Consider the following 24,258-nt stretch of genomic DNA (forward strand, 5'->3'; position numbering starts at 1 on the left):
GGGAAGCAGATGTAGGAGACTATATCTAAATGAATATTTAAACATGAGAGGGATGTAGAGAGAGAAATGACTGGTGGCAGGGGGCTGAGGCCCTGGGTTCGATCCTTAGCACCACATAGAAATAAAGGAAAACAAAAAGATCCACCGAGGGTGGGAGGTCAACAGATCCTGCAGCAGTGGGGCCCAGGTCCAGGGCTGGGACAGTAAGCTTCTCACCCAGGAACCCAAAGGCACAAAGAGAGCTCAGGACCTGGGAGGGTCAAGCTCAAGGGCACAGAGGAAGAGTCTGGAAGGTTGCACCTGGAAAGACCCAGGACCGAGCCAGAGTCCAGGGGATGAGAGCAGGTCCCAGAGATGAGCAGACCCAGAGACCCGGCAGCGATCACCCAGAACAGCATGGACTTGGCTCCGCATTAGAGGCTCCCTGAGGGACAAAGGCTCCTGTCGATGCTTGCGGTCCTGGAAGACATCTTCCAAAGCTCCTCGCAGCCACAATTTAATGCGTGGTTATGCAAATAAGCTTGACATGGGATGGAGAGGTGTTTTAAAATGCATGGCTTTTTGTCTGAACTTGTGAAATGAAAATATTAGATCTATTTTAATAGCAATGCCTTGGGAGGTCTCAACTTCTGTCCTTTAGGTGCCAACTCACATGGTGGAGGACTTGTGGGATGCACCAGCTCCTCTTCCCCGGCCGCTGTAGCTCTGTGGTAAAGACATGCAATGACCCATTTTAAAACGCTTATGATTTCTCTAAATAAATGGGATTGTCTAAAGATGAAAGGATCTCAGTCTGTGCAGGACTCTCGAGGTGGAGAAGAGTGGACCCAGGCTACCTGGAGGGTTAGCTCTGCTGTTCCCAGCTCTGTGTTCCTAACATCGTCGACTCTTTGTGTCCCTGTCTGTGAAGTGAGAAGAACTACATTGATGATGTCACTGAGATCACACATATAAAGTATTTAGCTCAATGCCTGAGCTCTGTTAAATGTCCTATAAATGTCACCAACTGCAATATGATCAGTGATACAATGATGTTGCTAAAAAATAACTGATGGTTTTAAGAAGTGGTTTTTGACACGGGCTATTCATCAGAATTACTTGGGGTAACTGAAACCCAGAATTACTCAGGGAAGCCTGAAACCCACCCCAGACCTATTAAATCAGAATCTAGTTCATGAAGTGACGGTTACGTAGAGGATACTGGCTATTCAAATGCTTTCTCAAGGATAGTTAATTGTAGCATATTTTACTGGGTTAAATAGTATTCCCCCAAATAGCTTTTGCAGATGTAACTAGTCAAGATGAGATCACACTGGGTCAGGGTGGGCCCTGACACGGTGACAGCTATCCTTATAAGAAAACAGGTACACACTAGAAGAAGAAGACCCGTGAGGACTCGGGCAGACACTGGGGTCCTGTGTCTACAAGCCAAAGAGGATTGCGGATTGCCAGCAGCTGCAGCGGCCCAGAGGGGCCAGGCAGAGTGTCCCCAGGAGCTTACAGAGAGGGGGCAGCCCTCACAGGTTCTGGAAACTTGCAGGGCCACCCTAGGAAACCCACACACACACTGATTGAGATATTTTGAGAGTTTGGCACAATGAAGCGTTACTGAGCTGTCCCTTCCTGTTACTGCTTGGAATTCGGGGATGGGCTGGTCCCCATCCACAGAATGCACCTGCCTGTCGGCCCTCAGTCCTGCCTGTCAGCCCCACTCTGTCGACCATGGGTCTCTCTCCCAGGTGTAAGTTCTGTCACTATCCTGGGCTCTGCCAGAGGCACCACGCCTGCTTGAGGCCAGCAGAGCCAGGAGGCTGGCTTCTGCGTGGGAGGACTCCACCGGCTAGAGGGAAGGGGCGCTGCTGCCCTGCACAGATGCTGGCCTTACGGTTGGTGCTGGGCGGGTGGCGGCTGTTGGCTTGTCCAAACAAGGTACGGTCATTCTAAGGTGGCACTTGTGCTCAGAACAGAGCAGCTCAGGGCAAACTGCTTCTTTATGAAATGGAGCATCTCCGAGGTGTGCATAGCCGGGACACTGCTGTCCCAGGCAACACGGACTAACTCAGAGCAGGTGTGGCCTCTCTCCACAGAAACGTAGGAGGTGGTCCAACAAGAAAGCCAATGAGAAAGTCGGGACTGCTGACAAATCACCACGGGTTAAAACAGTGTCTTGATTCACACAATTAAAATCTTTGGGTCAGACCTCAGCTTGCTTTCTTAGCAGACTTCGCAGGTGGCTCTTCCCTCCTCTGTGTCTTGGGCTCAGTTTCACTTTGTTTGTTGTTCTTTTGGTGGTTTGTATCCGAGAGCAAGAGCAAGAGGGACTTGACAACAGAATTATTTTCATAACATTTCCAATTGATTGCAATCAGGAAAGAGATGTGGGGAAACATTTAATCTTAGGCCAGTTTGGGCCGGGTTTTATGATAGAACTTCAAGGAAGTCCTGGTCAGTCTTAGGACAATGGAGTTATTCACTGATGTCCACCTGGAGATCACTGCTTTGCAAGCACTACCCTGTTGAAACTGGACAGTTCGTAATTATTTGGCCCAAAGAGTGAACCACACTTGGATGCTGAACTCCAAATATTTCCACATGGGCAAAGACCTTGGTCCCAGTGCCTCACCTTATTCCATACTCACTCCCCTTCCTTGGCATCTCCTGAACTGTCCCTGCCCAGCTTTGGAGCACGTGAGGACAGGCCTGGTCTTTCCCACACCTGGGGTCCATGTTGATTCTGCCTGTTCTGGGGCAAAATTAACTTCACATCTCTTTAGTCATTCTAATTCCTGCTGGGATCTGAGATCCCATCACCCATGGCTGTGCAAGTTCCTAGATCCAAAACATTTGCTTCTTAATACATTTTACATGCAAATGGTTTCCATGATGATGACCTGGATTTATAAAAACAAGCAAAAACTGTACACGGACCTCCTGATGACCCCGTACTACCAAGGTCTCACTCTCTCAACACACGTTAGCCAAGTAGCAGGGCTCCACCAGGCAGCTGCTGACAATGGTGGGACAGTTTCCTCTGCACATACATCCTGGTGTGCAGGTGAACGCAGAGAACACCGCACCCCATGGCATGCCTCAAATCTGAAATCCAGCAGCCGAAATTAATTTTTATTGACAATTAACATTTACTTCTTACTCTATGGGACAGGCTTTCAAGCTGTTGTTTTATGGGCAACATCTCAGTAAGTCCACCTAACACCTTGTGAGGGAGACACTGATATTTTCCTCATTTCATAGATGAATAAACAGACTTGGAGAGATCAGGAAACTGATTGGAGGCATCATATTTACACCAGTTGGATGTTGCCTATGTCTGCTCTAAAATTTCCTATGACTAGTGAAAAAAAATGTTGGTATCACACCAGCCTGGTTTTCCTTTGCCTTCAAGCATCACTCTGGCTATTGCATATGGTTCTTAGAGCCAACTGGCTGGGGGGAGGTGCAAATTTTGAGTGCAAGAGTTATGCATCTTGGTCCTAAAATTATGTTTGCTTGAAAAAAGAAGAGAAAGTTCTAGAACAGATGTCGTCCTGGCAGTTTATATGTCTTTTTCTTGGCTCACACCTAGGTTTGACAAGAGGAAAACCCATGACTGCTAAATACTATTAATTCTCTTCAAACCTGTGGCCATTTAGGAAGGCCAGGGTTCTGGTGGGTGAGCACAGAGTAGGACCTGGCTTTCTGTGAGCCCCTGCTTCACTCTGTTTCTTTCAGGAAGTACAGAACAAAGGTGTCACCGGTGGAGGTCTGGCTGGGGCCATGTGGTCTTCCTTGCAGTGCTCTCTGTCTTCCCACTTGGAAAGCATCGAGGGGAGCCTTCTAGACCCCCTCTGTCCCAAGCGGCAGGCACCCACCCCTGAGCGTCTCTCTGGAGTGCACCTGGGATGCAGGATTCTCACCTCTGTCATTGCAGGGTTTCCAAGGTGAAGGTGGACCCAGGACACTTCTATTAATAACTTATTGCTGCTCTGGAGGCTGGAAGCCTCCCTTGGAGACCCAGTGGCCTCCTGTGCCAACTCTTTTCTCTTCAGGTTCTTCTTCATCCACATCTGCTCCAAACCCCACAGATAAGCATGGTGAGATAACCATGGGAAAGGGCCCCTCAGAGAGGCCAGGGTGCCCTGGCTGCCTGCCGGTGAGCGGGGAAGATTTCTGCTCCCCAAGATATTGCCACATTTAGAGTGATTCCAAATCTTGCATTCTCCATGACCAGAGAGAGGAATAAGCAAGTTAAGCCTGCTTAAAAAAAAATGGCTCACCCATTCATTCATGAAAAGCCTGTTAGGGAGGGATTGCTGCTGGATGGGGGCGTGTCATGTGCACGGCAGGCAGATCCACGCTGGGCTCTGGTTCCAGCCAAGCACCAGGGATGTGGGATGGGGCCCAGAGCACAAAGGGGAATGTGTTTAAATGCCATAGGAGAAACACAGAATGCTCATCCAGCTCCGAGGAGGGAGTGACAAGTCCCAGCTGGGAGATACGTGTCAGGAAAGGCTTTATGGAGGCGGCAGCATTTGAGCCAGCCTCCAAGAACTGGTTGTATTTTGACACACAGAGAAAGGCAGGATCAGCAGAGAAATCATAAGGGGCAAGGGCAGACCAGGATTACAATATCTAACTAGCTCACTCAAAAATGTAATGGGAGATGTAATTACATCTCTTAAGAGCTATTAAGTGGCATCTTAATAGTTCTATGCAATTTACAAAGTATTTTACTATCCATTATTTTATTTGATTCACACAAAATATGACCTTAAGCCTTAAGAACCTATCAAATTTTATTTTCAGTAAGGCTCAACTGAGGACCTAAAGGTGAATGTAATTTAAACATAGCAATGCTTCATGAAGTCAAATAGTGCTACTTAGTACTAATGACTAGAAGTTACTAGAAAATAGAGAGCATAGTATAATGAAGTCACATGTATGTATATAAAATGTACATACTGCTTCATTAATGTCCTGTTCCCCCAACCTGGCTTGATAAGTAATAAGGGGAGAGCATTAACAATGCCTGGTGGAACACTGGATTGCTTGGTCCTATGATTAATTTTTAGAGAGATGGAGTTGTAAAGAGACACTCTCACGTGCATGCCCACCTGTGTATAATGGACGAGAGTGGATGTCCCTTAGGAGGGAGATCGGGACTTTTGGTCTAGTCAAAGATGCCCTGGCCAGATTTCCCACCCCCACGTGCTATTTTGGAGCCTTGCCAGACCCCATCAGAAGGCAGAGCCCAGGTCCCTTTTCTTTGAATCCAGGAAGAGCATGACACCCTTCTGGAACTGATGGAATCAATGGAAATAATGCAGAGTGGTTTTCAAGCTTTGGTGAGAAAGGCAATGTGGCTTCTACCTCAGGAGCAAGCCCACATTTGAGCTGCTTCGAGAGAAGTCTGAGGCAGCCATGCTGGGAGGAAGCCTGAGCTCCACGGGGAGGCCATGGGCAGTCATTTCAGCTGACAGCAGTACTGACTGTCTGGTATATTAAGGCATGTAACAAGACACCTCTGATGGTCCTGCCCTGGCTATCAGGTCATCCCTTAGCCCCGTACCTGAGGTTGCACCTTACAGAGCAAACACATGCCTTGTTATACCCATTCTAAGTTCCTGACCTACAGAAACTGCATGAGACACTGGTCTCTTTCATCAGTAAATTTTGGGGTTATTTGTTACACTGTAATAGTAAGTGGAGTTCCAATTTGATCTGTGGTTTGTTTCTTTAAAAATCTGAAGTAAATATGACAACATGCTTACATGTGTTCATTCTGGGTGATGGGTACATAAATACTTTTTACAATTTTGCTTAGTTGAAAACTGTGATCTTAATATGAAACACAAATTGTTGGAATTTCTAGTAAACTTATGTGTTAATGTCAAAAAGTGGAAAAATTCCAAAAGATTTGCATGTAAAGATATTTACATTTTACTTTGTTCATTTAATAATTCAAAGATGGAGATGAAATTACTATAATATGGCCAATAAGCATCACAACAGCACGTTACTATAATAATTGCTGTTAATGTTGCCACACAGTAGCAAGTTCTGAAAACTGCTTCACATGACTTATAAATAAGATAAACATTTTCATAATAGTCTAGAAAAAGTCTGCTACAGCAGCATTGTTTACACGTATTTTGAAAAGCAAATGGATTTTGGCCTGCTCAAAGAGATTAAGATAAACACAGGCATTTAGGGGTAATTTACCAATAAATCATGTCAGGCTTAGATAGAAAGTATTACTGAAAACTAAAGAAAAGTAAAATCACTGACATGAAAATCTCCTGTAGGCTTCTTCTTCCAAGTAGGCACGCAGAAATCGTGGTGATGTTGGAAATATAAAATACACAATGGGAACAAAAAATTCCTTCCGCATCTCACCAAATAGAGTGTTTCCTGCGGATCTTCTCCAGGTTTTGGGTTCCTGTTTCTTGGAAGCGTGTGTGAACCAGCAGACCAAGGCAGCCAGCTGGGCCTATATGCCTAGCGTCTGCAGAAATCCGCAGGGTGTGCAGCACGGGGAGCAGGGGGTGTGCCGGGGCACGGAGGGGCAGGAGGCGAACAGAAAGAGGGCGCAGACCAGCTGCTGTGTGACTCTGCGCCCAGGAGCACCGTTCCCACTCTTCTCTCAGATGGTTGACACCAGGCCAGGAGCAAGGCGGCGGGTGAAGAGCAGCCTGGGGTCCTGGGGTCCTGGGAGACCCTGGGAAGAGCCGATTGTCTGGGACAACCACCTGGGTGGAGCCTGCTCAGGCTGCCAGGGAGGGGTTGCCTGGACAGGATGCAGGTGCTTAGCTGTGGGGGGACTCAGGGCCAAGGCAGGTGGCTCCAAAGGTCAGGGACACTGTGAGGGTTCAAACGTGGAACGGCAAAAACCTCCAGTGAAGGGCAGTCTGAGGTCAGAGGGGCCAAGGTGGGGGAGGATGGGAGCTGCTGAGCAGGTGGGAGGTCGAGCCAGAGAGGGGTAGGAGAACAGGCCTTCCTCAGGGGTGGGGTTCCTGCCCTCCACTGTACCACCAGGAGGAAGAGGTGGGAGGTGAGGTGGGTTGGGGGCTCTTGCCTCAGTGGAGAAGCTTGTTCCCCAGGGAGGTGGAGAGTGAGAGGTTTTCTGAGAGCGAGGGGAGGGACTGGGTGGGGAGGGGCAGGTTGAAAGTTTGCAGAGAACAGAGCCTGAGCACCAGAGTGAGGGGTCAGGACACACCGCAGGGCAGCTGGGCAGCACTGAAGGCCCAGGAGCTAGTCAGGGCAGAGCAGCAAGTGCGAGGCTCCCAGAGTGTGCACAGCCCGGCTGGCAGGGGGGCCAGCAGCAGGGACCTTGCAAACTGGGGACTGAAGAACTGGACTGTGGGTCTCAGCTTGTCGGGGAAAAGAAAAGGAGGACCCAGGGCATATGGCGGAGGTGGTCAGCAGGTTGCATGAAGTGTGAGGCTGGAGGCTGCTCTGGGAGGTGCAGAGCCCTGACTGCAGAGCTGAAGGGGAGGGGCCCAGGCCTCTTGTTCACTCTGAAGCCCTAGCACCTCCTAAGGCCAGGACCTGGTCACTGCAAACCCTCCTCTTGCATGAGAAAATAGTCACTTCCAGCAACAGCTCGAGGTCCACCTTCCAGGATGACTGGGGAAGGCCGCTGGAGATGCGGCCTGTTGAGGTGTGGATCTGAGGTGTCTCGGCAGAGCCCCTGTGTTGACGTAGGAGTGAGCACGGTGAGATGTTTGGACTGAGGGAGCCATAACCCGACCATCCATGCGAGTTTGAATGGACTGACTGGGCGGTGACTGTGGGCAGGTGGGGCGTGGGTAGAGGAGGTAGGTCACTGGGGGGGGGGTACCCTGGGAGGGTGCATCTTCCCTGTGGGCCCTTCCCCTTCTCTATATCACCAAGAATGGAGCAGTGCTCCTCCCTGCACCACGCCTTCCCGCCATGATGTTCTGCCTGGCCTCGGGCCCAGAGCCACGGAGTGATCCCACCACACACAAGACCTCTGGCACTGGAGCCAGATCAGCTCGTCCTCCCGAAGTCGTCCTTGTCAGCCGTCCTGGTCACAGTGACACAAAGCTACCTGACACACAGCTCAGGACCTGGCTGAGACTCCTCTGCTGAGCAGAGGAAGGTTCTGTTGCATTCAAAACCTGCATATGGGGGAGATCAGGGCACCGACAAGGTGGAGGACATTTTCTCATCACCCCTAATGTGCACAGCAGGATCAGAAGGCAAAGCGTTAGGGCAGAGAAGGTAGCCACAGCCAGAGTGGTGGCCACAGTCTGAAGACCCGAACTTCCCATGACCTGTGACCTTTCTCTGGAGAGGGCCAGGCTTGGTTTCAGCCAGTCACCAGGGCAACAGAAACACCACAGCTGAAGCTTGCCCCTTTGGGCCATCAGTGCTCCAGGTAAGGCCCCAGACCTGACCAGACTGCAGCTCAGCAGCAGCTGGAGAGGCAAATCCCAGGCCCAGCTACACCCCTGCTGAACCTGAAGCTCCAGGTGAGGCTGGAGTCTGTTTCTGAAAGCCCCCAAAGTCACAAGCCAGCCAGGTCACAAGCCCACTAGGCCACTGAGTGTGCTGCTCTCAAGGCAGGTGGGCAGGGACAGGAGGGCGGTTTGCAGTCAGGTGGACTTGAGGGAAAGCAGGCCCATGCTGTCCTATCCCACGGCAGGCACAAAGCTGCCCCCAGCCTCAATTCCATTCTTTGGAAAAATAGGAAAAAATGACAACAACTTTCCTCGTAAAGCTGATTTGATGCTAAAAATAATACATTTAAAACTCCTGAAGCATACTTAGCTATTGCATTTTGTGACTGGAAGTTTCAATAACCCGAATAACCCCACATAGTATGTAATCTCATCCAGATCATTATGTTACTGGTTTATGAATCCAATACATTTATCTTGCTACGTAGTAAAAAAGAATCACTGATATAAGACAATGTTAAAGGACTTGGGGCAGGAGGGCTGCTCAGTGGCAGCACATGCTTTGCATAAGGGCCCTGTTCCATCCTGGGCACTGAAAACAAATAAACAAATAAAGCAGGTACGGTAAAGAACAATGCTATGGGCATGACATGGAAACACACTGTAGCTATTAAACACTGCAGGTCGGTTAAAATCTAAATTCCTGCTAATGAAGCCATGGCCTTTTTAAGTCTTTGTACTGAGGGAGGCAACTGTAGTTTCTTCCCCAGTTTCAGTCTGTGCTCTATCCACCTTTCATTACCGAAGGAGTAGCTGGAGCCTGGATTCCTTTTACAAAGAAAAGAGGTTTATTTAGCTCACAGTTTTGGTTGTTCAAGGGCCGCGCCTGGTAGTGGCCTTCTTGCTAACAAAGGCCCTGGGTGACACAAGGCATCTCGGGGTAGGAGACAGAGCGCGTTTGAGCGTGTCATCTGCTGGTCTGGCAGAATCACACCAGATTGATCCCCGGGACTCCCAACCACCTATCACCTCTACGCAGAATGGACAGACTAAGTTCCCACCCTCAGAGGACCTCACAGTGAGGATCAGACACATGAACCCCGGGGATGACTCAAACCACATCCAAACCACAGCAGCCTGGTTCACTTTTCCATCCTGCTTTGAACAATGGGGGCCTCTCACCATCTGTAACAGTTTCCAAGTCAGGGTCCTCAGTGGCCAGAGACGTGATTCTTCCTGCGCTGGATTTTCTGCAGAGCCTGCTCTTGGCTGAGAATCTGTGCTCTCGTGGGAGCGAGTGGGTACGTGCTTTAAGAGACCATCCGCAGCATTTTTCTTACTAGCTTCAGCTTCTCAGTCCCTCTAGCTCTCGGCCTGCTGAGAAGGGACTTGGTGCTTCTTCTTTGTTGTATGCTTTCACCTCCAAACCTGCCATTGTTGCTCAGAAATCCCAGAGTTGAATCTGACTGGGTTTCTGTCACTAAGCTGCGTGTGGTCCATGCCTCGGCTAATGTCAGGCTACTTCACGCCTCCTTCAGTTCTGCCTTTGGAAAGGTGAGTCTTCATTAGTTGAGAAAAGCGTAAGCAGCAGCAAGGAGAGGCTGCCTCTTTAGGGCCCTGCATGGGCAGCCTCATCTTCCAAAACCAATCTTCCAAGTAACGCTGTAAAATACGGCTGAAATCACGCATCTGCATAAACTTATGTCCAGGCTTTTTGGAACTTAGTATGATATCAACAACATTTCTACATTGTTATTTTACATGTAAATGTCATCATTTCTCCAATAAGTAAATCAAATGTCACACCAGATTTAACCCCATTCCCCCCTTTACACACCTGAGTTGTTCACTTGGGTCAGAATTATACACTTCGCCAGACATTTTTTCTACTAGTGGAGTGGTCGGAGTGTCCAACCATCCCTTGTTCATCTTGGTTTTAACATGGTCAATTCCAGGTCCCAGGGAATGCCCTCAATTCCAGGCAAGCCAGGACAGCTGGTTGCCCTAGGAGAGGCCAAGGATCAGGTGCACATGCCTCCTCAGGGACTTGGAGGACCTCGTCCCCAGGAGGGGATTTTTATCTTCCTAATCAGGAAGATGGTGTGCTCTCTGAAGACAGAAGCCATGCCTGAAACTATAAGAAACACACAAAAGTGTCATTAAAAATGAGGGTTACCCCAAGAGAATTTGGGGGATGCAACCACTAACTTTGAGGATTGAATTATTAAATTGACACTGAGCATTTCAGATGGGAACAGAGACATCTTTGTGTGCCACATTCAGGAAAGGCCTTCTGTGTATGCACAGTGGCCAGGACCTGCCGTGTGTCTGGGGGCTCCTGTCTGCTCTGCATCTCTGTCCTGTAGCCTGTGATGCCCACAGGGAAGCAGCTCCTGGGGAGGTGCAGGCCAGCTCTCAGGAGACAATGAAATCTGTAAGGTTAGTTCACCTCGCATGGATCTTGTCTATGAGGGGCAAATCTGTACCACAGGTTTCCTTTGAATGACTGTCCCCGTCTACTGCAGTTTAACAGAAACTGAACAAGCCCCCCCCCACACACACACACAGCTTCTTTTCATATGTTCAGTGGTCTGTTGGGTTTCCTCTCGGGGAATCATCTGCACGCTCTATCTATGCTCAAGGCTCACTCTCTTTCTCTTATTGACAGAAGTTCCACGTATATTCCTGAGATGGCAAGGAACCGCTGTTGTTCAGAGATCACAGGTTGCTTTCCAATTCTTCTGGAGAAATTCTGGGTCCCAGGTTTTGGGCGAGTTATGTCATCTGTCTGTATCTCTTCCCTCCACTACAAAATGAGAACGCCAGCACGCACCTCGTGAGGACTTGGCCCACGTCAAGTGTCTGGATCGGTGCCCGGCAGGCAGTGAGGTCACTGCAGCCCTGGCTGTGCGTGGGTACCATCTCCATAATGGGGCTGGGGTGCTGGGCTCTGCTGCACCACTACTCTCTGTCATCAATCAGTCAACATCACAATGTCATTAACCAGAAGCGAGCTTGCCATAGGAATCAATTTGGGGCTTATCATTGAGACTTTAGGAAGTTTCTTTCTGAGGTCTTTCCCTGACCTTGTCACAGGTCCCTGTATTTCCCTTCATTCACTTTACCGTTTATTTACTTTGACATCAAAGTCCTGAGTCTACCTTGACTCCACCTCTGAATGTGGGTTGTCTAAGAGTCATTGTTTTTTACAGCACCACTTACTAAAAACTCCGTCTCTTTCCCAGGGCTGTGGGGCCTCCTTGGTGGTATACGTTGCCCAGGGTTTATCCATCCTGTTGGTTCAAGGGCTGTCCTGGCTGCAGTCCACGCTATCTTTACCACTTTGGCTTGTTAGTTTATCCTCATTTCTGGTCAAACAAGCCCTTGTCTTTATTCCATGCACCATCTTTAGAGTGACTTGCCCATTTAGAGTTCTTTATTCTTCTACCCACAGATATTACAATAACTGTATTAGCTTCTTTCTTCTTTTATTAACTCGTGATAAATAGGAACCTGAACTCCAGCTCCAAGTTCACCCTGTTTTGTCACTAGGCCAATGGTAGATGAGGTTAAAAGACTACATTGTGGGGGACCAGTTAACAAATTCAATGCAGGAATCATATATTAGCAATAATTCCAACGGTTTTTAGAAAGGGAAACTGAGAGAGTGGGGTTTAGGCAGGGTACTCCGATCTGGCTCATGCTGGATCGCTGGGGCTTGTTCAGTGTTGTTTATTTTCCTAAGGAAAGAGGTTACAGAGAGACGGAGAAAATGGTAAAGGCAGTCAATACAATACACAGTCACTAAAAATTTCAAATAATTTATACACACACACACACACACACATATTACACCTTGACAGATTACACAGCTAAAAAAAAAATCATGAAGTGAAATGTCTAAGAAGTTTAGGAGTAAGGACAATAACTAATTGCATGGCATGCCATTAAACAGGAATTGGAAAGAATATTCTAATTATAAATACTTGAAAAGTATATGAAATATGTGTTTGCTATCTTCTAATAGCTGTGACAAGATGAAGAGTTAAAGGCCATGCTGAACTAATGCGAGATCAGAAGGGGAGCCGGGATTAATATTTCTTGGACTCTGTTTCCACGCATTGCTATAGTTCTTCCCAGGACACCTTCACAGTAATAAAACATGGATGTTGACTGTGCCCCATGTGTTCAGGAGCAGACTGTCTGGATATGTCCGCACCTTCCCTAGTGAAAGCCTGTTCAACAGCCGTCTCAGCCCTGCCTCCAGGTTTCCATTGTTCATTCCTGGCACTGGGATCTGTCAGGTGGGCAAGGCTGGGTCTAACTGCAGCCTCGGTGCCTCGTAGGAGGGTCTGCGTAGTGTGGTGCGTTTGTTAAGCTCAGTTCTCTTCTGGCTGGAAAGCCCAGAGGCTGAGACATGTTTTTTGCTAAACAGCGTAAGCTCTCTTTCCCCAATTTAAAATTTAGTCTCACTGATGATTAAACTCATCTTTTTATGTTTTCTGCTACTTAAAGGAAGAAAATGAGTTTCGAGGCAGGAAGTGTGTATTATTAATGCTAAGGTTAAAAACACTGCATGGGGCAGTATTTTTTCTACACTCATTAACTTTGAGTGACTGTTCAAGGTACAGCATCTACCTGAATCATCACCTGAATCTGCACATTTGTGATCACCGCACTGCCTTCATGCCATAGACCGAGGGTTGGGTTTGAGGCCAGATTCTGAGAGCAGGAAGAGCCAACTGCAGTATGACATTCTGAGTGCCTACAGAGCCAGCGCAACTGCCCCCAAACTATAAGGTACATTTGTCTTGTTGATCCAACCGGGACATAGGCATGAGCCAGATCAGTTCCTTTTAACCATGGCACCTTTGGGCTACCTTCAGGTGTCTGAATTTACTGGAAATTTTCTGGTGCCTGTGGAAAAGCATTTAAAATAGTGAGAGGCTGCTGATAACTTAGGGCCCAGGACCAGGGGAGAAGGTCATGTGGGCAGAGTTGTGTGTACGCCTCTGAGCCACAGGGCACAATGACCCTCACAGCATCACCCAGCTCAAGCAAGTTGACACCTGGCTAGGTCCAGGGCCTGAGCTGCCATAAGGCTGGCCACTCTGCACCGGATCGCAGAGCCACTGGACATACCTTGCTCTGTCCTCCTGGGAGCTCTCCCTGCCTCGAGTCCCCTGCGAGGGCCACCGGACACACCAGTGCCGGCAATGCTGCTCACCAAACCCCTCACTAAGTACCCCTGGTGAGAAGTCCAAAGCCACCTCTAAGTGACCCCAATGATCTGACAACAAATGGCACCATCTACAGAGTAAGAGGCATTGAGGGGTGATCAAAGGTGAGCCAGTCCCCATTCTTGCCTTGAAGGGGCCTGTGACATAGTGGAGAAGCTGAAGACAATCCAAGCACAGGCCAACCCAAGCCATGGAGTCAGAGCACGGGAAAGAGCGACCCTCCACGGAATCTTGGTCTGGTCCCTTGGAGGTCCTGGGACCTCAAACAAGTGGCATAACTCCTATGTGTTCTGGATTTCTCTTTCTTACCCAGGCAAGAAGGGCAGTGATATTTACTTATCCTAGGACCATGGTCAAGATCAAATGAGATCGTGGAGTGCCCAGTGCCTAGGGTAAGTGCCTAATGAATGGAAGCCGCCATGAGGGCATGAGGAGAAGAAGAGATCGGAGGGTGGGAATCGTTCTCCGGATCAGACAAGCAGGGCACCTGCATGTGCACATGAGGTTGAAGAAAGCAAAGTCAAGGGAGCAGAGGAGAAGAGGGTTAAGGAAGGTCCAAGGACCAAGCAGCGCTGTTGGGCTGGGGCAGCTGATTGACTCCTCTCCAGGAGACAGCCCGCCCCGCTCCAGGAGGCATGGCTGTGGACGGGTCAGAGGGAGGGGCTTTGTTCTGCCACCTTCTCTTGGGTTCTTCTGTGTCCCTTTCCCGCAGGGTGCTCTCCTGGGATGTGTCACAGCTGAGGTAAGGCAGACCTGGGGTTGAGGCTGAATCCAACTCCCGAAGGCACATGCAGGCCCCAGGAGTCCTTCAGGGTGACAGGTGGCAGCCTGCTCACGTTGCCGACATCTGTATTGCACTTGGTGGCCAGGTGCTCGCCACTCACAGAGCCTTCGTGCCTGGGCTCCTGGGGTCCCAGCAGGGTGAAGGCAGCTGGTTGAGGATCTGCACTCCTGGTCAACTCCTTCCCAGGGCATGTCCAGCAGGCCCCTCCAGCTGGGCAGAGGCAGCCAACGCACCCGAGCATGAGCTAGACTAAGGCCATGATGGACTTAAAGTGCAGCCCAGGCTCCTTGCTCAGTCCAGGCAGCACGGGGCAGGCTGCTGCTGGGAGTGACAGCATCAGAGGGGCCTTGGGGACCATTAAGGGCCAAGCATCTAGTTTGCAAGGGTCTGTGGTTTTGCAGGGTGGGATGGGGTGGAATGCCAGCAGCAGAGATTGTCCTCAGAGAGCTTGTCACCTGCTAGGACAGTGAGGCCACTGCTCATCCCAGCAGCGGCTCTCACCTGGACAACAGTGGCTGTGGCACGTGGAGCTGACTTTCACTCCCCATCTACTGGGAGCAAAAGCATCCACCATGCTGCCAGGCCTCCTGCCCAAGCATGCAGCCCTCAACCCAGGCTTCAGGGCCCGCTCAGCTCAGCTCTCACCAGCCTTGGGATTTCTCCCATTTTAGGAAAGTCCAAGGTGCTGCGCCCGAGTCCCTCTGCTGTGTCTGCCATCAGAACACAGCGTGGGGCTCTGAGCAAGGCCAGGTCCACACCTGCACAGCAGACTGGGCAAGACGAGCACAGGTGCCAGATTTAGAGACAGACGGTGAGAGGAGGGAACTGGTGTGTGCCAAGGCTTCCGCACGCTTCCAGGTTTACGTACATTTCTCACGTAGCCCCCACAGCACAGTGGACGGATTAATAGTTCCCTGACACACTGAATAAACAGAGGCTTGGGAAGCCACCCAAACACGCAGCTCTGACTTTCTATGCTGCGGCTTTCCTTGGTCTTACCCTAAGCTCCAGTTTCTACCAGCTCAGAGTGGACCCCGCCATGTGCTTACGTTGCCATCTTGCCACCCTGTCTCACAGGCCTCAGTAAGCGGCCATTCTCAACCACTATGTGCTTCCGTGATGGGCTACGCTAAGCCAGCTCAGGTCTAAAATTTGATCATCTCTTTGCAAAACTTTGCAACAATAAATTATGATCAATCTAATTCGAAGACAATTAGATTTGCTTTTGTAACGTATTGAACTAGACTGGGCTTAAAAGCAAAATTCTTCTGATAAGCCCCGTGTGCACATAGACTGGATAGGAAATCATAACAATCCTCCCATGTTGGGTGGTGGACAAAAGAGAAACTGGTCATACAATTACCAAGTTACTGAGAAACAACACACAGAAAGATCAAAAACCTTCATGGATCAGTCCAGAAACTCGTATTTCTTTATTTGACTTTGCCACATCAATGTTGAGTGGATTTAAATTAGCTCCTTTTTTCTCCTTTACACTGAATACTTAATAGCCTTAACTATCTTCCTGGCTTCCCTGTGTTTGCTTTGGAAACTCACTTGGGGACAACCTGAGGGGTCTCGTTTCTCCACAGGTGTCTGCAGAGCATGGCTTTGAGAAACCAGCATTGAATGTGCCCGATTCTGCCCCTCTCCCCATAACGTGCCCCCATCACACTTCAGAGCGGGAACTGCTGGCGCCCGCGCCTGTCTGTGGCTCAGGGGCATCAGCTTACAGCATCCCTCCCCACGGGGCTGGACACACATGTCGTCTTTCATCTGCCCAGCGCTTCCAGTTGGCAGAAGTACCGTGAAATCAGAGTCATCCTGTGCGCACATGGGGCTGAGCAACAAATGGGAGTTGCATCGGAGACACTGTGACACTGTCAAGCAGTCGGCCGGGGGGGGGGGGGCTGCCGGGGGCTCATCACAGAGGCAGGACCCCACAGTGCCTCACAGTGCGGCCCTCAGAGCCCTTAGCCTCCCTGGTACCTGGGCATCTGGCTCTAGTTTCAGAAACGTGGAGCCAAAGGACTTCTGAAGCTCCGCCTGTCCCACTGCTCCTCTTGTCCTGAGTCATTCCATCTTTTCTTCTGTCCCCTCCCAAGGCTCGGGCACACCTGACTTACAAGACCTTACTTGGGAGTCTCATTCTGGACGCCTTTGTGCTGATGGACTTCATAGAAACACCACTGCTCCTCCAAGCCAGCCTCCATGCTAGGCAGGCAGATGTGACAGGCACTGTCACAGAGCACGGTGCTGCTGGAGGGCACCTGCGTCCACCCTACGTGACGCTCATTGTAGGCCATGTGTGAAACTACTTGTTCTGCATTATGAAGCCACGATAAACCTAAAATTCTGCAGCCCTGTGGGTAGGGAGAGGGTGCTGGCTGGATGGCTGTCTACCGAATGGGGACAGCGAATGTCCTTGGGAGGAGGACATCTAAGTTCTCACGCTGTTTGAGGTTCCCAAAATTCATCTCCGAACTATTTCTAAGAAATGAGAAAACAGTGTCCCACACTGATTTTTTAGGATTTACTATAAATACAACATAAAATAGCAACAAAACCCACAAAAAGAGTTATAGACTCCATCCCCAGATGGCAGTCTCATCAGAATTAAAGGCACTCAAGTGTACCACGTAAGTTAAAAATGAAACCCAATGTTTGAGTGTTAATGAGCAGACAATTGTGGCAGAAGTCTACGGGTGTGGGTGGGCTCGTGACGCTCTGCCTCACCTTTCTCAACTGCCTGGTCCCAGTGGTCACTGCCACAGGAAAAGCCATCTCCTCTGCCCGATAACAATCCTACAAGAGAGGTCACCTGTCTCACAAGATCGGGTCCGGCAGCAGAATTAGCACCCATGTCTCTAAAGTCCAGGCCGGTGCACACCTTGCTCCATCCAGGAGTTGCAAACTGTATACATGGTCCATGGCAGGTCCCCTGACCCCACAAGCATTAGGACCCAGACAGAGGGTACACCTGCTCCAGGGGACAGCACCTTCCATTGCCGTCTCCTCCTGTGACATCACCTGCAACACCGCATGCCCACCAGGAGGACAGTCTGACTTCAGGAAACCAATTCCTCCATGATTTAAGTGAGTTTCATCCCAAGACATCGTCCCCCTCTAGACATAGTGACCCTGAGTTCAGGTCAGGAACAGGGACCTGAAGAGTGACTCAGCTGTTCAGGGATAGAGTGGGAACCTCAGGTCAGTTGATAATCAACGGCTTTACTCAGAGAAGTGAAGAGATGCCAGGGACATGTGACAGGGTGTCTGGATCCCTGAGCTGCTTTCTCCCCACCACAGCATCAGCGCCACCCCTGAGCCAAAGACTAACGTCGGAGGGTTGAGGACCACTGGGCAGCAGTCACCCTGCTCCCTCCCTGCATCCCCAACGCCCCAGGAGAGTTCTTCCGGCACAGAGCTGCTCTTGCACTTTGGGAGGGGGCGCTGTGCTGGGCCCACGCCACCCAGCACTAAAACAGCCTCACAGTTTAAAACAGGAATTAAAACAGACCACACTCACTCCAGCCCTTAGGGTAATGGTCACACAAGAACCAGCCCCTCAGTTCTACCGTTTTATCAAACACAGAAGAAAGCAGGAGCGCAGCACCCTGGAAGAGCTGGTCTACCTGTCACCCACCTGGGCCATCATCCACAGGCTCACGGGCCCCTGGTGTCCTCCAAAGCTACGTCAAGAATGCCAACGAGCTTTGCATTTTCCTCACCAGAAACACGCTCCTGTCTTGGTTATGGCTTAAGACGGAAAAAAGAAGAAGGAGGAGGAGGAGGGAAAGGCTTTATTTTCCCTGAAAGCCAGGCTGCATCTGCTCTGTCTCCACAGCCTTGAGGGCGCGAGGCTGAGCCTGGAACTGTGGGTGCCAGGCCCCCCATGCCCCTCGCTGCCCGCCGGGCCAGTGCCTGTGCCCAGCTGCCCCTGAAGTGGCGGCTGACGACACTGGCGCCGCGCAGAGCCAGGACAGCTGAGAGAAGGCTTTCCTGCACAATGGACGTCAGCACATAAAAATGACGGCCCCGAGGAGCCAGCAGTCTCTCCTTCCTGCTTCCGTCACGTCCCACGTCACCGCCCCCAAATTAGGCTCCTGCAGGCGACAGAACCCACGTGAAGACAGAGCCCCGTGGGTGGAGATGTGTTCTCCCTCCTGCCAGAGGCCTGTGGGGGCGGGTGCTGCAGGGCCCTGGGGCCCCATGGCTTGTCGACACCTCCCCGGACTGGGGAGGGAGCCTGGGGACCCTGCCCTGAATTGTGAAGAAGGCACAGACGGGGAAGGGGCTTTTGTCAGCCTGCGACGTCAGCTTCAAGGTCGGCTGAAGGGGGATTGGTTGACGAATGAGCCCCTTTCTTGTTCTCTCACGAATTTTACAAATATGTACTAAATTCTGTGTTAGGCACTGGGGACAAAGCATCTGCCCCTGGACACTCCGGGAATGCTGAGGGTGGTGGCCACTCACACCACAGCAGGCAGTGAGGCTGTTGGTTAGGCAGACGAAGGAAACCAAGCCCAGCCCCGGGTAGGTTTGGGGTAGGGGAGGCTTTTCTGAACCAGGAAACTCTAAGCTATATTTTAGGGTAAAAGTGGAATGGCTACACAAACAAAGGTTAAATGAGAAAAGAAGAAGACATGTGCAGGGGCCTAGGGAAGACAGGAGGCGCGTGGGGACAAAACCTGGAGAGGAGACAGTCGGTGCCAGGATCATGGGTGGATTGTGCACCAGGCAAGGCAGGGCTGTCTTCAAAGTGCTAGCTTCCCTGCCTTTGATTAGGTGCCTGCAGCCTTGTGATCTCTGTCTGACCAGGAAACAGACCAAAATGTGTTAGTCAGGTTAGGCTAACAGTAAGAGCTATAACAAACACCCCCATCAATCTCAGTGGCTTAACACAAGAAAGTTTGTTTCTGGCTCCTATTTCCATATTCTCACGCAGGTTAACTAGCAGAGAAGGAAGAGGGATGAGGAGAGGGACTGCCATCCTGCAGACGCCTAAAAACTGACCCTTTTCCCTCCTGGGACTCCCTCGTCCTCTAGTGCATCAGGTTCTCAGGTGTCAGGTACAGGAGGAGAAACAGCAAGTGGGCTGCAATGAGGAAGGTCATTTTGGCTCTGGGCCCTGCAGTGTCACATGATGCTTCCCCCAACATCAGTGACCAGAACTTACACATAAGGCCCCACAAGCTGCCAGGAAAACTAGAAAATGTGACCCAGCTGTGTGTCCCAGAGGAAGAGTATGGTTATCCTCCCTTCAAGGGCAAATCAGTATCCAACAGATTTTTTATTTTTATATTTAGGGCAAGTTTATTAGTGCTTTGTTATGCTAGGTCAGGGTCATCAAATTTCAGCTGCAGAAGAAGGGGACCTGGCACCCCTTTCCTCATACTTTTGTCTGACCCCTCCCTGACCTCTGAGGCTGAGGTCAAGGTCAGTGTGCATTCTGCCCCAGTCACCCTTCAGTTCCACCCGCTCATCACATCACGCCATTGTCTCAGGGCTGTTCTCCCTCCCAGGATGAATCTCATTCTTGGGAGCACCCCAGCCCAGCCCTGTGGTAGCCTACGGCAAAGGCTGAATACGTGTTGGTACTCAAAACATCAGCCGCCAGAGAGACGCAGAAGCTGCCTGCCTGTTCTCAAAGATTCTATTGCACACACTTTCCTTGTGGTTCTGGGATCCAAAAACATGGCCAGGTGGGTCTGTTCGGCCTCTCTGCTACCCAGGCCAGGCAGCAGACTGCTACTGAGTGACTTCGTTCACTAGAGTCCTGCTTTTCCTTCATTAAAAAAAAAATTACTAAATTATTAAAACACTTGTCATCAACAAAAAAGTGATAGTTATTTTTAGGGACTCATGCTGAAAACAAGACTCACAATAAAATGTCCTTGTTGAGTGGCTGGTGTTTCAGGAAGTGAGGAAAACCGCTCACCTCCAGGGAAAACAGACAACAGCTTCACCGCTCTAGACTCAGCCAGGTGGTCGGGAAGGGGAAAGGACTCCAGGCTGGTGGAGGGTGCTCCAGTTCCCAAAGTGACAGTGCTGATCCTCTCTGGAGGGAGCCAGGCTTCCCATCAACACGCACCAAACACACAGTAGATGACAACAGGTTGAAACACCAAGATGTCAGGCATTTACCAGATGCAAAATAGAGAGGTAGCAAGTGTAAAGTACTTGAAGAAACTGAAAAGAGAAACACGAAACTGAACAAGAAAGAAGAGACCAACAGACAACCAGGCGTATTGGAAAAATATCAAATATAACTTCAATAAAAAATATTAAAATTAAAAGTTCAATGGATGGATTTAACAGCATGTTTGATACTGATGGAAAGTTATCTGGAAGGTAGATTTAAAAAAAAATTAGACCACAATACAGATTCAGAAATGGGAAATATGAGAGAAAGTGGTGAAGGGGAAAAAAAAAAAGTCAACTTGGGTCTAATCAGCATCTGAGAAGGGAAAACCAGAGTATGGAAAAGGCAACACTGAAGAGATAAGAGCTGAGAATCTCCCAGGACTGATTAGAGAACCAAGTTCACAGTCATAGAGAATGAAGCATTCATTCACTCACAAATCTCATCCACGGCCTACCTGTGCCAGATATTTATAGAGACAATGTACATCAAGATGGATAACAAACAAACACCCACTTAGACACAGCCCCAAAGAAAAGCGGATCACCTACAACAGAAGGACAGTCAGGTGGACTACAGACCTCTCCAAAGCAAAATGGGAGCTTCCTAGCAGATCCAACCTGAGGGAAAATAACTGACCACTGAGAATTATCTATCGGGGCTGGAGTTGTAGCTCAGAGGTAGAGCATTTCCTCGTACATATGAGGCACTGGGTTCAATTCCCAGCACCACATATAAATAAGCAAATAAATAAGGGTCTATCAAAACTAAAAAACAATATTTTTTAAAAAATTAACTTTCAAGAATAAGGATGGGAGAAACACAGTTTCATATAGACAAAAAAATCCAAAACATCGATCACCTCCAGATAAACATAAAGAAACACTTAAAAGTTTTAGTTCAGAAGGAAGGGGAGAGATAAGATGCCATTTGGAATGCCCAGCAAGCACAGGGAGCCACACAGAACCATCAGTTACTAACACACCTCGGACCGAGAACACGGGCTGCTCATACGTGATGAATTAAAGAGTTGAAGACCTTAAATTGTCTAGGAGGAAGCCACAACATTAAATTTAGGCTCTATTAAGGAAGCTTAGTGAAATTTTCAAGAGTAATCACACACACACACACACACACACACACACACACACACACACACACAAAGAGGAAATAAAGGACCTAAATTTCATAAAAATAAAGGAAGAAGTAAAATAGAACATAAAAAACAAAGGACTTGTTTAAGAAAAATACAGACAGGACAAGATAAAGAAAGTGATCTATGGCATAACAACCCAGATCTATCAATTATACAGCAGATTTCAAGAGACTAGTGCATTAAAGGATTGTTAGGGGTTGGATCTTAAAGTTCCCCCAAGGCTTGACCATCAAACTGGGGTGCTATCAGGAGGCAGGGGAACATTGAGGAAGCTGGGTACTGGGGCTTCTCCTCAAAGGAGAGATTGCAACCGAGCCACCACCTCTTGTCTCCGCCACGAGGTGAACAGGCGTCGGCCAGACTGCTGCCTTACCACAGGCCCAAAGTGAGGGGCCAAGAGACCTCAACCTCTGAAACCATGAGCCAAAATAAAACTTTCCTCCTTATAAATTGACCATCTCAGGTATTTTGTCACAGTGACAGAGAGCAGACAAGTACAAGGAGACTGAGCACATTAGATAAAAGCAAAATCAAGTTATATATATTTTTATAAGAATCACACAAAACTATTAAAACATGGGAAGTTTGAAAGTCATGGATAAAGCTGGAGCTAAAGTGGCTATATTAATATCAGATAAAATGCATCATGGATTTTACATAGGGTCCTATACTATCATAAAAAGTTCAATTCACTGTGATGATTTTTTAAAAAATTAAAAATTGGTGTGCATATGCATTCAGTAAAGTTGCCTCTGGTATATGAATTTTGAAATCTGGAAATATAAGGAGAAACTTACAAACTGACCAAAATAATGACAAATTTCAATGTTCTTCTTTAATTATTGATAGACCAAGTACATAAAATTTAATTAAAATAATTTAATAGGATAAACTAATAAGCTTCGAATATTGAACATCTGTAAAACTCTATAGCCACCAATAGCTAAAGACCATGCATTCTTTGCTAGCATGTGTGGAACACTTATCAAAGTGACTCTTACAAGACCATAAAATTAATTCAATAAAATTCAAAGAATCCGTATCATACACACTGCATTCTCTGCCCCACTGCAGTTAAATAAGAAGGCAACAATAAAAAGATAGAAGCATCAGCATACATTTGAAGTTTAATAATAAGCCTCCAAATAAATCCTAGGCCAAAGAATAATGATAAAAATCTAACAGAATGGAATCACAAAATTCACATTTCAAAACTTGTGGAGATGCAGCCAAAGAAGTTCACTGAAGCAGATTTGTAGCTTTAAATATTTACACTAGGAAAAGAGAAAGATGGGAAGTAACTGAGCTCAGCATTCAAGTTCAAAAGTACACCACGAAGAACCCCAATAAGGAGACCAATAAGAAAGGGGAGAGATGATGAAGCAGAGAACAAACAGTGCCCCACTCGGGGTCCAAAGCAATAATGTCACAAACTCTCTGAGGTCGAGATTAATTCCGCAAAAAAGAGAGACGGCACAGAGGATATTAGAAATGAAGACAACACAAAGGTCCATACTTTCTGAAATGCCCACAGCAAGCCACAGACTCCAATCCAGACGTGCATCTGCCCCAGTGTGACTCCAGGCCTGACACATCCTCGGGAAGATAGCGGGGCTGGCGCTGATGACCTGGGATGCCCCACCTGGTTGGCCTGTGTCCTGGGGCAGGTGTGCAGGAAGCACAGCAAGAGACCCAGGAAGGACGCCGAGGGCCCCTGAGAGCAGCCAGCAGCACTCTCTTCAACAGACAGCACCAGCCTCAAGTTCACCTCCTTCTTGTTCTGGAGGAAAAATGATCTTGAAAGGAAAAGTAATTATCAGTCTGTTTTTAAAGGTGCTCTGAAGCCTGTGGTAGACTCGAGAGGTTCTTAGTTTTGTTTTATTTTCTTCCATCCATGGCATATTTTAAAATCCTCAAAATCCTCACTGGTGAAGGTGTCCCTGCACCTGCTGTCTGACAGGGGTCACAGCATGGGGGATGCTACTGCAGGGCTTGGGGGATGCTACCGCAGGGCGGCACCATCTGGAAACGGAACCTTCTTCGGGAATGTTAAGTGTTTTGTTTATGATACTCGTGATATGGATAATAGGGCAGATGTCAATCCATAATAAAAGTACATGTTGCCTGAGATTGCAGGAAAATTTCCAGAATTAAGACATGCCCCAAGGTGCATTTCACAATCTCTCAGGACACAAACAATAGTGTTATTCCTCAAGAAATTCATGCAAAAAAAGATTGCAAATCAAGGTTCCTAAGAAAAGCTTAACAATTTACACTAAGCCCCCCGTTCTAAAGCCACAACCTGTGCAACATACATTCTCCCCACTAACAGACTCTCCTTTGCCTTACACAGGAATTTATGATGGGAATGGGAAACACATAGTTAATATTTTTTAAATTTATATATAACAGTAAAATTCGTTATAATTCTTATTACATAAAGAAAGCACAATTTTTCATATCTTTAGTTGTATAGTTAATATTAATGGCAAATCAGTTGAGGTGTAGAGCCT

The 24,258-nt window shown here is 48.5% G+C and overlaps 1 protein-coding gene and 1 long non-coding RNA gene across 2 annotated transcripts in view; both read right to left on the reverse strand.

The window, feature by feature from the left end:
* Slc22a3 (solute carrier family 22 member 3) overlaps positions 1-24,258 on the reverse strand; it is an 81,804-nt gene that overhangs the window by 53,305 nt on the left and 4,241 nt on the right. The window lies entirely within an intron of this gene.
* Positions 9,246-18,510, reverse strand: LOC144365963 (uncharacterized). The gene is made up of 2 exons (XR_013424703.1): positions 18,091-18,510; positions 9,246-12,160 (listed from the first exon to the last, which is right to left on the reverse strand). It is a non-coding gene; the product is annotated as an uncharacterized LOC144365963 (long non-coding RNA).

The sequence above is a fragment of the Ictidomys tridecemlineatus genome, chromosome 8 (genome assembly GCF_052094955.1).
Source record: "Ictidomys tridecemlineatus isolate mIctTri1 chromosome 8, mIctTri1.hap1, whole genome shotgun sequence".
NCBI classification, from domain to species: Eukaryota; Metazoa; Chordata; class Mammalia; order Rodentia; family Sciuridae; genus Ictidomys; species Ictidomys tridecemlineatus.